The sequence below is a fragment of the Pan troglodytes genome, chromosome 10, assembly GCF_028858775.2.
Source record: "Pan troglodytes isolate AG18354 chromosome 10, NHGRI_mPanTro3-v2.0_pri, whole genome shotgun sequence".
Taxonomy (NCBI): Eukaryota; Metazoa; Chordata; class Mammalia; order Primates; family Hominidae; genus Pan; species Pan troglodytes.
Window position 1 is genome coordinate 98,820,324 of NC_072408.2, and position 12,156 is coordinate 98,832,479.

The window sequence follows — 12,156 nt, forward strand, 5'->3', positions numbered from 1 at the left end:
AAAACTAAAATAATGTATTTTGTTAAGGGAATATTCCTTTGCATATCTTAATACCAAAACCTTTTTTTCTATGCCCCTCTCACTAATTCGTTTAACAAATATCCCCTGAGTGCTTACTGTATATGAGGTGTTGTACAAACATAAAGGGAAGGCTCTTGCCCTCCTGGAGCTCACGTGTCACAGGGGAGTCAAAGCTCATTCCTCTTTTCCTGCATCCTCCTTTCTCCCTCTGTGCCCTCCTTTTGCCCTTTACCTTCCCAACCTCCTCTCACTTCCCACTGTAATAATTCCTGACTAGGATCTCATTTCTGAAGTCGTTGGTTTAAGAGCAAAGCATTTTATTCATTTGAAATTCCAGTTTCAGAATAGTGATTTAAAATGTTGGAAAAATTTGACTTGGCTCACTTCCAAGCAGCTTACATTATAATATCAGCATGACCCTAAAACCATGTATAAAGAAGACTAAAGCACTCAGAACACTTTGGGGGGAATACTCTATGAATACACTACAGGTTAGTCATACACTTTAGTTTTAATTTTTTTCTAATGCAGTCTTTTCTCTGGGAAGATACAAGTTTGGAAAGCTGAGATACTGGAACAAAACGACGAAGAGATTTTTTTTTCCTGAAATATTTAGCTGGCACATCTGCATGTATAATAAAACATTTATTTTCTCATTGAGAAGGAAAGGAAAAATGTTAAATATCAACAGATTATTTTCATTCAAGAACCTTGTATGAAACACAGACAAACAGAAATCTAGTAAGTTAACTTTTTTTTAATTAAAATAATGCCAGATACAAAATTAACTATTTTCTGATGAGTAACGCAGGATGGAGTCTTTGCAATAAACAGCTGGACCACAAGTCGTGGTGACGTGATACTGCTCAATTTCACTGAGGCTTAGATGCCTGGCATTTTAACTTCCACTGTTTGAAAGTATTACACCTTTCTTTTTTCGCACTCCCTCACAGTTCTAAAAAGCTCTGAACTCATTTCATTCTTCTTTTCTTCCCTTGTCTTTTCTCTCTTCAAAGATATTTCATGATGATTCTGCTTTTCAAAATCAAGACTGCTTGAACTTTAGCTGAGAGTAATGAAATATCAATCTTTTGCACAATGGCAACTACATCCCTTTTCTGGGATAGTATCTCTTGGGATAGTCAGAATAGCAACTGCCCAGCGTGAACAATAGGACTACTTCTCAGTTCTGAGAGATTGGCTGTTGCTGAACAGCAGTGCATAGAAATAATCCTTGGCAATCCCATGGGTGACATTTCTCTTTCCTTATCACCCATGCTGCACACAGCCGGAACTTGATAAGACACCCAGAAAGAAGATAATGGCTGCTATCAAGCTGTCTAGGTAGAAATAATAATAATAATCTGTTTATGGAAGAGCAGCTGTCCTATTGTTTTGCATTTCATGAAATCTCAGAGTCAGAACCCTCTCTTCCATGCCAGCCCCATCCCCATTCCTCATGCCAATCCAATCACTTTGGGGTTTTAATGATGGGCATTTTATTCCCTGATCTTTTGATACAATAGACAAGGATGCATGTAAATCTCCCATAATCATATCCAGTCACAGGATGTGCTTAAAAGACTAGAGAAAAGGCATTGTATTGGAAGATTTGAAAGCTGGGAGGATGTTGTAATGAATATAGGCAAGCCCGGTATTCCTTTTTAAGATATGCACAAAACCCAGAATTACTGCAAATGAATAGTTCAGTTATCATTCCAGTCTGAAAGCTTAACCCCCCAAGGGTTAAGGTAGGTAGGTCTCAATTTCTCAAAGTGGAGCCCCAAAGAATTGTGATACTGCCAACAAGGGAGGTCACAGCTATGTTCACTGCTTTTTATGTGCACTGAACAGAATAGCCAAAGGCTTAGGAGCAGCCTGGCAGTAATGTCATTGTTCTCGTTTCTTTTGAGCCAGATTGCTCTCCTGGCTAGGGAAATACGCGGTCACTTTATTTACCAATGTTCAGATCAAGCATTCCTCTCATCACTGTCACCTTCACAGAGGGCAGTCTGTGGATGTTACTTTCCTGTCTTTATCTGTCCACCTATCTCTGGAGAAAAAAATTAGGCAGCCATGCCCTTCAGGGTGAATCAAACAATTGAAAAGAAGCAAATATGTCAGTTTCTTTTTGCCTCCATCCAATACTTAACCACAGCCAAACTTGCATTTTCATTTCTAGAGAGGGTAGACACCTTCATTCCTAAAACAGTTGTCCCACAAGAGTCCCACCATTGCAGAGAGCAGCAGGCCAGTGTTGTCTTTGTTTCTTTTTCCTGAGGCTTCCTAGAAGTCATCACAACTTCCAATTTATCCAGGCTGAGCTCACTTTCTCCCTGTGTCTCTTTTGAGTTAGGCGTGGAAATAGCTAAAGGAGAACAGAGGAAAAATATATGGGCTTGGTCAGTGGAGAAACAGCCTTGAAGAACTTCCCACTAACTAGTTCCAGATGTCTCTTTGCACCTGAACAAGTCTACGTCTCTTCCTACAAAACAAAGTCACACTCAGCTGAAATCTCTCTCTCCCTCCTTCCGCCCTCTCTCTCTTTCTCTCTCTCTCTCTCTCCTCTCCAGCCTCCACCTTTTCTCTCTCTGCTGCATGAATATCCCACACCCCAGAGGCATAGCTCAAGCACAACTTGCCCTAAGAGGCCTTCCTCTACCCTCTCCCACCTTCTCCCACCCGCAAGAGAACGAGTTAATCATGGTATTTTGTACATAGCTGTATTACAGCCTTTTATGTTCTGCATCATATGCCTTTCTTGCCAACCAGATTGTGAATCCAAGAAAGTAGGTAAATGCCTTTGTATCATGTTATTCATCTTTGGGAAGGCAATTTAACAAAGTGATTAAGAGAATGGGTTTTGCATCAAACAGATCTGAATGTAGATCCTAGCTCTGACATTAACTAGCTGCATGCCCTTGAGTTTTCTGGAACTCGGTTTACTAATGTATAAAATGGGGCTATTTCATAAAGGTTTTTAAGTGACTAAATGCATTAAAATATATGTATATAAAATATTTAGCATAATGTTGATATGCAATATGTTCTTGATAAATGGTAGCTATTATTATAATAAATTATAATTAACTTGGTATTCTCAGCCTTTCATAATAAATTATCAATAAATACATATTGAAGGATAAGATAAAAGAACAAATGAAATACACATACTGTATATACATATGCATATATACACATACCGTATATACATACACATACATACACATGACAGTGCATATACATAATCATCCTTCCGTGACAAATTGCATTGCTCTCTGCTTATCTGAGCTCTCAAAATGCAATTGGTGGACCTGCAGAGGGTATATGAGAGAAGGGAAGAAACTGATCACAAAAGAGTTTGCAGGGAATGTTCTTGGTAGCAGTTGTACTCTAAGCAATGACCTCACGAAGCACATAGGTTTCCCTCTGTGAGTGCCAAATTTGCCAGCCTCCTTCTGACACCTGGACAAAAACACAAAAACATCATTCAACCCTTGGATGATGATGTTGATAATGATGATAATGATGACGATGATAGCTAACATTTACTGACCAACTTCTATGTGTCAATCCCTCTCTACTCTCCCACTGTAGCCCTGGGTTAGGTAACATTGTTTAAATTTTACAAATAATGCAAATTTGACCTCAAGAAATTAAGAAATTATTTTAGTTTATTCTGAAAATAGGTGGATGTTTCAGAACCCAAACCACTACATGAAGGTAGCAAGAGCGGCGTGCTTCTCATCCATGACCAGACAGGCTAGCAAAGGGAAAAGCAGAGGTGATCAGGTCTATGTCCGCTTGCTGGAATTAGTCATGGCAGAATTCAGGAAGCAAGGAGCCGTGGCCTTTGACTTGCACTTCCTTCTCCCAATAGTCTTTTTTTTTTTTTGCACAAGTCATTATAAATCGCCTGGTCTCACACCATGAATGACTGTAAAATCCTGGAAATGTCTGGATTCAGACTTGGCATTTTCCCCCCTAAGACACCAAAGGGGTTAATCTCTGGCCAGTAATCAAAGTCTGGCAGCTTCTACTCCACACATAATGGGCATTGTTGTTCCTAAGAGTTTGTCTGTTTTTTCTGGCGGCTTTACTGTTTGGAACCAATTCTAAAACAGAAAAGGAAAGAGTCAATCTGCATTTTTTATGCACACATGCAACAAAACATAAGGCTGGTCATAGAACTGTCGTTTTGCTAGATTTCCAGGAAAGTTGTTGGCTTACTATTGAGAGAAGATGACTTATTGACTTAAAATACATCTACCTCAAAAGGGAATTCATTTATATATGTAAGTGAGACACACATAATATCCTAAGGTGCTGCCTTCTCTCAGATATGAAGCAACACATTACAACTGTATTAGCTGATAAGTGAACTGTGGCTGGCCCATTCATCTGCATAGAAAATCCATTTGTGTGACGTTATTAATGTGCATGCTCATCAACCTTCCCAGGTCAATTGCAATCTCAGGACATGTTTGTCACTCCCACCTGATGGGCCCCCAGATGTTTCCATCTGAAGCCACGTGAATATGTCTTACTAAGTCACCAATACAACAAAATCCCATTACAAAACACCCGACTCTATTCCAGTGGAAAAGGCCAGGTTTTCTTTTTCTTAAATTTCCAATCAGTCACAAATCAACACTTTTGTATAAACCAAAATCATGCACTTAGATGTCAAAATAATGCACTTAGATGTCACTAGCATTCTTAAATTGTTACATAAGTTTCTAAATAATTATTCATAGTTTCTGTACTCACCTTGTCATGAACCAATAACAAGCAGTTTGCAGATCAAACTCATCCATGGACCACACTTTGCTAGACCACTTTCTAGATGAAGGTTTCCAAACTTTTTCTATCAAGGATGAGAGGGCAAATATTTTAGGATTTGCAAGGCATGACTCAATTCTGTTGTTGTAATGTAAAAGCAGCCAGAGACAATAAGAAAATTAATACACTGTGTTCAATAAAACTTTATTTATAAAAGCAGACCACAGGAGAGATTTGGCCCACCAGCTATAGTTCACCAACCCTTGGATGATGATGTTGATAATGATGATGATGATGACGATGATAGCTAACATTTACTGACCAACTTCTATGTGTCAGTGCCTCTCTATTCTCCCATTATAGCCCTGGGTAAGGTAACATTGTTTTAATTTTACAAATAATGAAAATATGACATCAAGAAACTAAGAAATTATTTTAGTTCATTCTGAAAATAGGTGGATGTTTTAGGACCCAAACCACCGTCCCTAGGCTCACACTATACTACATATATAATGATTGAGACATCTTTTTCACAATTAATAAAAAAATTTAAAAACACTAGTATAATCTTGGTCATTTTCTTCCCTTTATCTCCCCACCCATCATCCACCTCAACAGTACTAAGCTCTTAGTGAACGATCATTCCAAAGAGTCTGTATATAGAGCAAGAGCCAGACATGAATAAAGTCTAAAAAAAACACACTCATTCAAACATACATTTATTCATTCAATAAATATGTATTGGGTGCTTACTCTGTATCAGGCATGAGTCCAAGAAATGGGGCTATAGTAGTGAGGAAAACACACAAGATCCTGTCCTTAAAAAGCTTACATTCTAGTATGGGGAAGTAGACAATCAGCAAATAAATATATTATGTTGGGTATTAAGATTCAGGGTTCAAAGAAAAATAAAGGAGAGTAAGTAAGAGAATAGAGAGTGACAAGGTGCTTTTTTTTAATCTAACTCTTTTATTATCTCTTCTTCACCAACTAAGATATGTACACTCCCAGCAGAGCTGTACTTTCAAATGTATCTACTAGGTATAAGCGCATATTTATAAGATGTTTTTGTACCATATTTGTACCAGTTATATTCCCCATAATTGTATAGAAAAAGACACTGAGAAAGAAACTATTTCATTAATTCATGCTGCAAATATTTATTGAGCACCTACGCTGGGCTGGGTGATATTTTTAAAACAGGGAATCCAATAGTGAGCCAAACGGACAAAGATGCTTGCTCTCATGGACTTCCATCATGGCCAGGAGAGTGGGAAAATAAACAAAAAACATAATAAACACGTGTTAGAAGGTGATATGTAAAATGGAGAAAAGAAACACACAGCAAGATAAGGAGATCAGGAGTACAGAGGAGAAACCAACAGGTTATAATTTAAAATAGTTGAACAACTTTCTCTTGATCAGGTAGTATGCAACTAAAATAATCCCCATTTGAAAATCAAGCCCTGGTTTTTAGTTCATTCATTCCTACAGTCAATGTGTCATCAACTAAAAGAAAACACAGGATGTTTTGTGTTGAATGTTCTATTTAAGTCCATAGAAAGAAATGTTATTCTTTCTAAGTCATTTTTGCCCTTCCCTTTCCCTTGCTTCAGAAAAAAATATTAGGGAGCTGGCAGCTGAAACAATGTAGGGATGGGAGAGGGGAAAGGAAGGAAAAACTAAAGGCCAACATTCATGCCGGGTGACTGTTTTAACAAGGATGTAGCTGTGGTTCAGCCCTCCTGGATCCCAGTACAGCCTTGCTAAGAAGCCCACAAAAGCAGTGAGGACAGACAGTGAGCATTTTCCATTGTGTGGCATTCACTTTTTTCAAAAAGTAATGAGATGTTAATATAGATTTGAATTTTAATCAGATTTAATATGGGAACAGAGTATTTTTCTGCAAATGTGAAATTTTTCTAGGCTTTTAGGAAAATGTCATCCATATAAAGGCTAACTACTGTTTTACATATAAAACTGCCATTCTTCATTGGTTTTTCAGGAAAGAAAAAGTATGATGATACAATGAAATATTATTGCAAAGATTTCTTACTTCTTGTGAACATTAATGGTTTCTGAGGGTATTTTAAAAATCAAACTAAGAACGCTTGTAAGCTTAAGGCAAGGATTACAGAATTTCAGTTAATAAATCATGAAAACAGACATAACAAATCTATTTCTTGATAATAATAGTAATAATTTAAGAGCTCTCAACAAATTCTTTAAAATATCATGTAGACTTAGTGCTAGAAATGCCAATAGCAGTAATTCTGCCTCAAACCAAAAGGGATTCAAAGTCAGGACTGCATGTCCAGAAAAAAATATACTTAGTAGCTACCACTCTCTGCTGCCAGCAATGTAATACTATTATCTCAGATGTACTGTGTTAGCAGCTACTGTATATCAGGCATTTTTCTGAATCCTTTTACAGACTGTAAAATAAATACTTTAGCAAACCCTTAGCATAGCCATGTGAGAGAGATATTGTTCCCATTTAACAGATGACAACATTGGCTTAGAAATGTGACATAACTACCCAAGGGCATACAACAACTAACACTGGAATCTAATCCACATGTGTCTGATTCTGAAAGCAGCACCTTGGCCCATATTTTCTCCCTTCTTTTTTTTCCTCTGCGTTACTTTTTCCCCACATACTCTTCCAAAAATATGTACTTATTTTACAATTTTTACAAAATTTTTGGAATATAATTTTTACATATTTACTACATCTAGTTGATTGACCAATCAGTGTATTCTGTAAACCTCAGGAAAGAAGTCCTCTGGGTTGTTACAGGGCAGGCTGGATCCTGGGAGTCACTATTATCTCTCTTAGATAAATCAAGCTGTTTTCTACATGACTAGTTTATCTAACAATTCATTGGTCAGACATCAGATAGGAACTCTCCCCCATCCTCAATCCGCTTCCTACCCACCCCCAAACCCAAGAATTCTCTAAAGGCCACTAAAAATCAAAACAACATCAGAATTAGCATTTGGTGGAAATTAGGAAACTAGTGACAGAATTCCCTAAACCTCCCTTTTTCAAGTTTGACTTTTGTATTCCTTAGAGAAAACAAAGGCAAAACCCCTTAAAATTGTGTTTGGGGGATGGACCTTTCCTGCAAGCTTGATATTTTCCATCTGTGCATATATTTGGATGTCTAAGCATGTGTTTATAACATATAATCCCATTATTAAATATACAGAATAATAAGAAAATATATTGGAGAGAGGGAAAACTATTTACTCAAAGGATTTTTTTACATTAAAATAGAAATCTCTACTGCATTCTTTTGCAAAATAAATTGCTAGGAACTGTGAGATGCCCATTTTTCTTTCTAACTCAGACCAGACAGGCAGACTGAGAAACTAAGCAACCTATGGCAAAGGCAGAAGGAAGGTGTGCAATGAGGGAATGGGGTAGCCCAGCTGGTATGCTAATGAGCTCTCCTCAAAACCATTGGCCCAAAATGTCTTACATGGATTTCCATTTATAAAAATTAAATGTACCCATTTTTAAACTCACATATATAACCTATAGAAAGATCTGCCTAGGTAGTAAACTTGAATATGTGTATCAATGAATGAGAACATTGGTCTATGGATGTCAAGTCTGGTATGTATCAGAAGCACATGGAGTGGTTTTTAACTTAGGTAATTTGGGCTGACAATTCTGATTTAGTGGATCTGGGAGGAATTCAGGCATGGACATCTTAAGAAGTCCTTCCGAATCCACCCACATCCAACCACCATGTACATATATAAACGTAATTCTGAAACACACCTAATTCTAGGCTATTTAATGGAAAATGGTCGATAGTTCCTCTATGTTGAGGGAGACAAGGTAGATATTCCACAGGACACCCTAGAGGAAAGGAATCATTCCTGACTTGTCCAAGATGGTAGCTAAAAGGTATATGCAATCTTTATAAGGAGAAACTGATGTCCACAGCTCCTTAACTAATGCATTTGGTTTATAGAGTGTATTTTATTTAAAATTTTAAAGGCTACTGAAATTCCTCTCTCGAAACTCTCCCTCACTTACATAATCTTAGCCCTTACATTCTTACATTACCTAGCCCATTCTCTTTATTTCTATTATTGCAGGTTCTGACACATAATTTCAAATGAAGATCAATAGATGCTTCTAAGGGAAAAAATGAAAAACATTAGCTCTTCTCAATGCTCATTAAATTCATATGCACTCTCTTGGTCAGCTGGGGCTGCCATAACAAAATACCATAGACTGGGTGGCTTGAACAACAGACATTCATTTCTCATGGTTCTTGAGGCTGAGAAATCCAAGATCAAGATACTGGCCAATTTGGTTCCTCGGTGAGGGCTCTCTTCCTGTCTTGTGGACAGTCATCTTCCCACCGTATCTTCACATAGTCAGAGGTCTGGAGGCAGGGCACAGGGGAGAGAGAAGGAGAGAGCGAGCACTCTGATGTTTTTTTCCTCTACTTATAAGGACACTAATTCCACCATGAGAGCTCCACCCTCAAGGCTCCTAAACCTAATTACCTAAGGGCTTGCATATCCAAATATCATTACACTGGGAATTAGGGCTTCAACATATAAATTTCAGAAGGACACAAACAGTCTATAACATGTACAAGGATAAACATTATATTCTTCAGAGAAGAGGCCATAAGCACCAGCCAACACATTGATATGCCAGGCCATTGTTCCCCCACAAATGAGTCATTCCCAGTGAGAAAATTAACTTATTTAAAAGAATGTGAATCAATCTTATTTTCAAAAGAAAAATGCCAATGTCAGTTTCCACTATATCAGTAATCATGTATTTGTAGAAACAGAATGCTAACAAAGAATAAAATTCAAAAATCCAGCACTCAAGTTACTAACTTGGTGACAGTTGCTTAGTTAGTGACATCAACTGTTCAAAGGGAAGCAGGGAAAAATGACTAAAGTTATTCAACCATCTCTTAAATCTGTAATTCTGTCTATGAATTAGCCACTCTACTTCATGCTTCATTGCATATTTTTTGGAGATAGCTAATTTTTCTGATTTAATTTATTTCTCTGAGTTTAGATACTTTTCAGAACATATTTTATAGAAGTACTATAAAGGCTAGTAAAGTTAAAAGATGTTTCCATTTATACATGCCAAGGGTAGAACAGTTTTCTTCTCCCCCTATATTTCCATTAGTTAATACTTTAAAAAGCCCATGAAATAGCATCTATTCTGTCATTTTATTATCTGCTTGCTCCCCTCCAGCCATCATGGGAAAGATTTTAAGTACAGACATGCTATCAGATCTTTACTTCTGGAAATAAGGAGTTTCTGCAGTGAATAACAGTTACATTCTAATTATATTAATTCGGGCTGCAATTTCTTTGAAATATAAAGGACCTGCTGTCAGGGTGGTGTGGACAATGGAGGCTGAACATGTCAATGACATGACAAATTCCTCGAGCAGAGTGCCAGATGTATTGTTGCCCAGGATTCTTTTTTTGAGAGCAAATTCAGTAAGCACTACCAGTGTCAACTCTGGAGTAAGGAATTGGTTCATTTGTTATCTTTCCAAGTTGCAGGTACATCTGCCAGAAGAGTCTGCCAACAGATGAATTGGTAATTAAAATCATTTCCGTGGTTATAGGGAGTGATTCCGAAATTGTTTCGCTTTTATTTCTTTCTTTTCCTGTGTAGAGGAAAAAATACTTTGGTGAATATTGATATGAATTTACCATGGGCAATACTAGAATTATGTGATTCATGAGTGCCTCACTATCCACATTCATACATGATCACCTTTGCTGGGATTTTAAGCTTTTCTTATAGAATTTTAAATTTCCATTCTTTGCCAGTTCTGTATGTTAGAATAATGCTTCATCTTATAAGTTCTTTGCAGATATAACAATACCTGATATAGGTCAAATACACTTAATAATACCACTCAATTTAAGAAACGGTATATTGTATCCCTTCCCTATTCAAGCTACCATGCTAAAATAAATAATAAATAATGTTGACAAATTTAAAATGTTGATAATTTAATTAAAATTAAAAATACATTATATAATATGAAGCAGGTGCTAGTGTAATATCTGCTCATAGTAGTTACATAACAAATATCATTTTAGCTCTTCTTTTCTGTCCAGAAAGATACTACTTTGCCATCCACGTATCTATACCACATCATCATCATCATCATCACAACAATGAAAACAAAATAAACTAACATTTATTGACCATTTCCTATAAACAATCTAAGCATTTTATATGTATTCATTTACTTTATCCTTACAAAACTCTGCTTTGTATCCTTGTTGTACTATTGAGGAGGATCAGCCAAAGAGAAGTAACTTGCCCACACTGACACCACTAGGAAGTATCAGACCTAGAGATTTTACCCAAGTAGTCTGAATCTCAAGCACTCAAGCTTAACTACTTTCCAATAATGTCACGTAAGACCATATAAATAAATTAACTACAATAATTTTCCCAAATTGTGCAATAGCCCATTAATTGACTTGTCTTTTTTTGGTCATTTGCTTACTCTTTTTTTCTTTTCTTCCTCTTTTCTTTCTCTCCTTCCTTCTTGTTCTTGTGTGTGTGTGTATATATAAAGAGATATATATTATATATATTTATATATTATATATGTAATATATATTTTATATATTTATATATAAATTATATATTTATATATTACATATATAATATATAAATATATATAATATATATTATATATAATATATATTTATATTATATATTATATATAACATATAATATATATTATATATATAATATATATTATATATTGCATATATATCTATTATATATAATACATTACATATATTATATATATAATATATATGTAAAGAGAGACAGAGAGAGAGCTGCTTCTCTTTTTTAGCAACAAAGCAAGGTTTTCTACCATCCTCAGAAACTCAGAGGAGTCTTTATGAGAACTACTAAATAGAAAATACTGTTCTAAAATTAAATTTTTAATTGTCTTACGGATTACTTTATTTAAAACTAGACAACAAAGTAGGTTTATAAATGTTGGTGACCTATGAGTTTACAATCAAGTTATTAGGATATGATGTGTGTATACATATATGGATATGTGCATGTAGGTACACATACATATATATAGCTATATATACACATATAATAGAGCATTGGAACACTTCAAATATGTTTAAATATGTGAGGTCTTAGTGATCTTAACAGAAACAACAATTCATGTTTACCTCAGAGGAGAGAACCAACTCATTATTCTGCAAACTGCTAGATGAGGTAAAGAACAAAACATTTATCCTGGGTTTTGTTACTTTAGATACAAGTAGGAAATGGGGAGGGGAAGAAGTTTCTCC

The 12,156-nt window shown here is 36.0% G+C and overlaps 1 non-coding gene across 1 annotated transcript in view; it reads right to left on the minus strand.

The window, feature by feature from the left end:
• Positions 1-647: 647 nt before the first annotated feature.
• Positions 648-12,156, minus strand: part of LOC735687 (uncharacterized) — a 157,409-nt gene continuing 145,900 nt past the window's right edge. Inside the window, exons 2-6 of the transcript XR_010148109.1 lie at positions 10,187-10,475; positions 9,050-9,209; positions 4,792-4,888; positions 3,225-3,335; positions 648-2,389 (exon numbers count right to left, since the gene is read on the minus strand). This is a non-coding gene — a transcript (uncharacterized LOC735687). The remainder of the gene's footprint in view (positions 2,390-3,224; positions 3,336-4,791; positions 4,889-9,049; positions 9,210-10,186; positions 10,476-12,156) is intronic.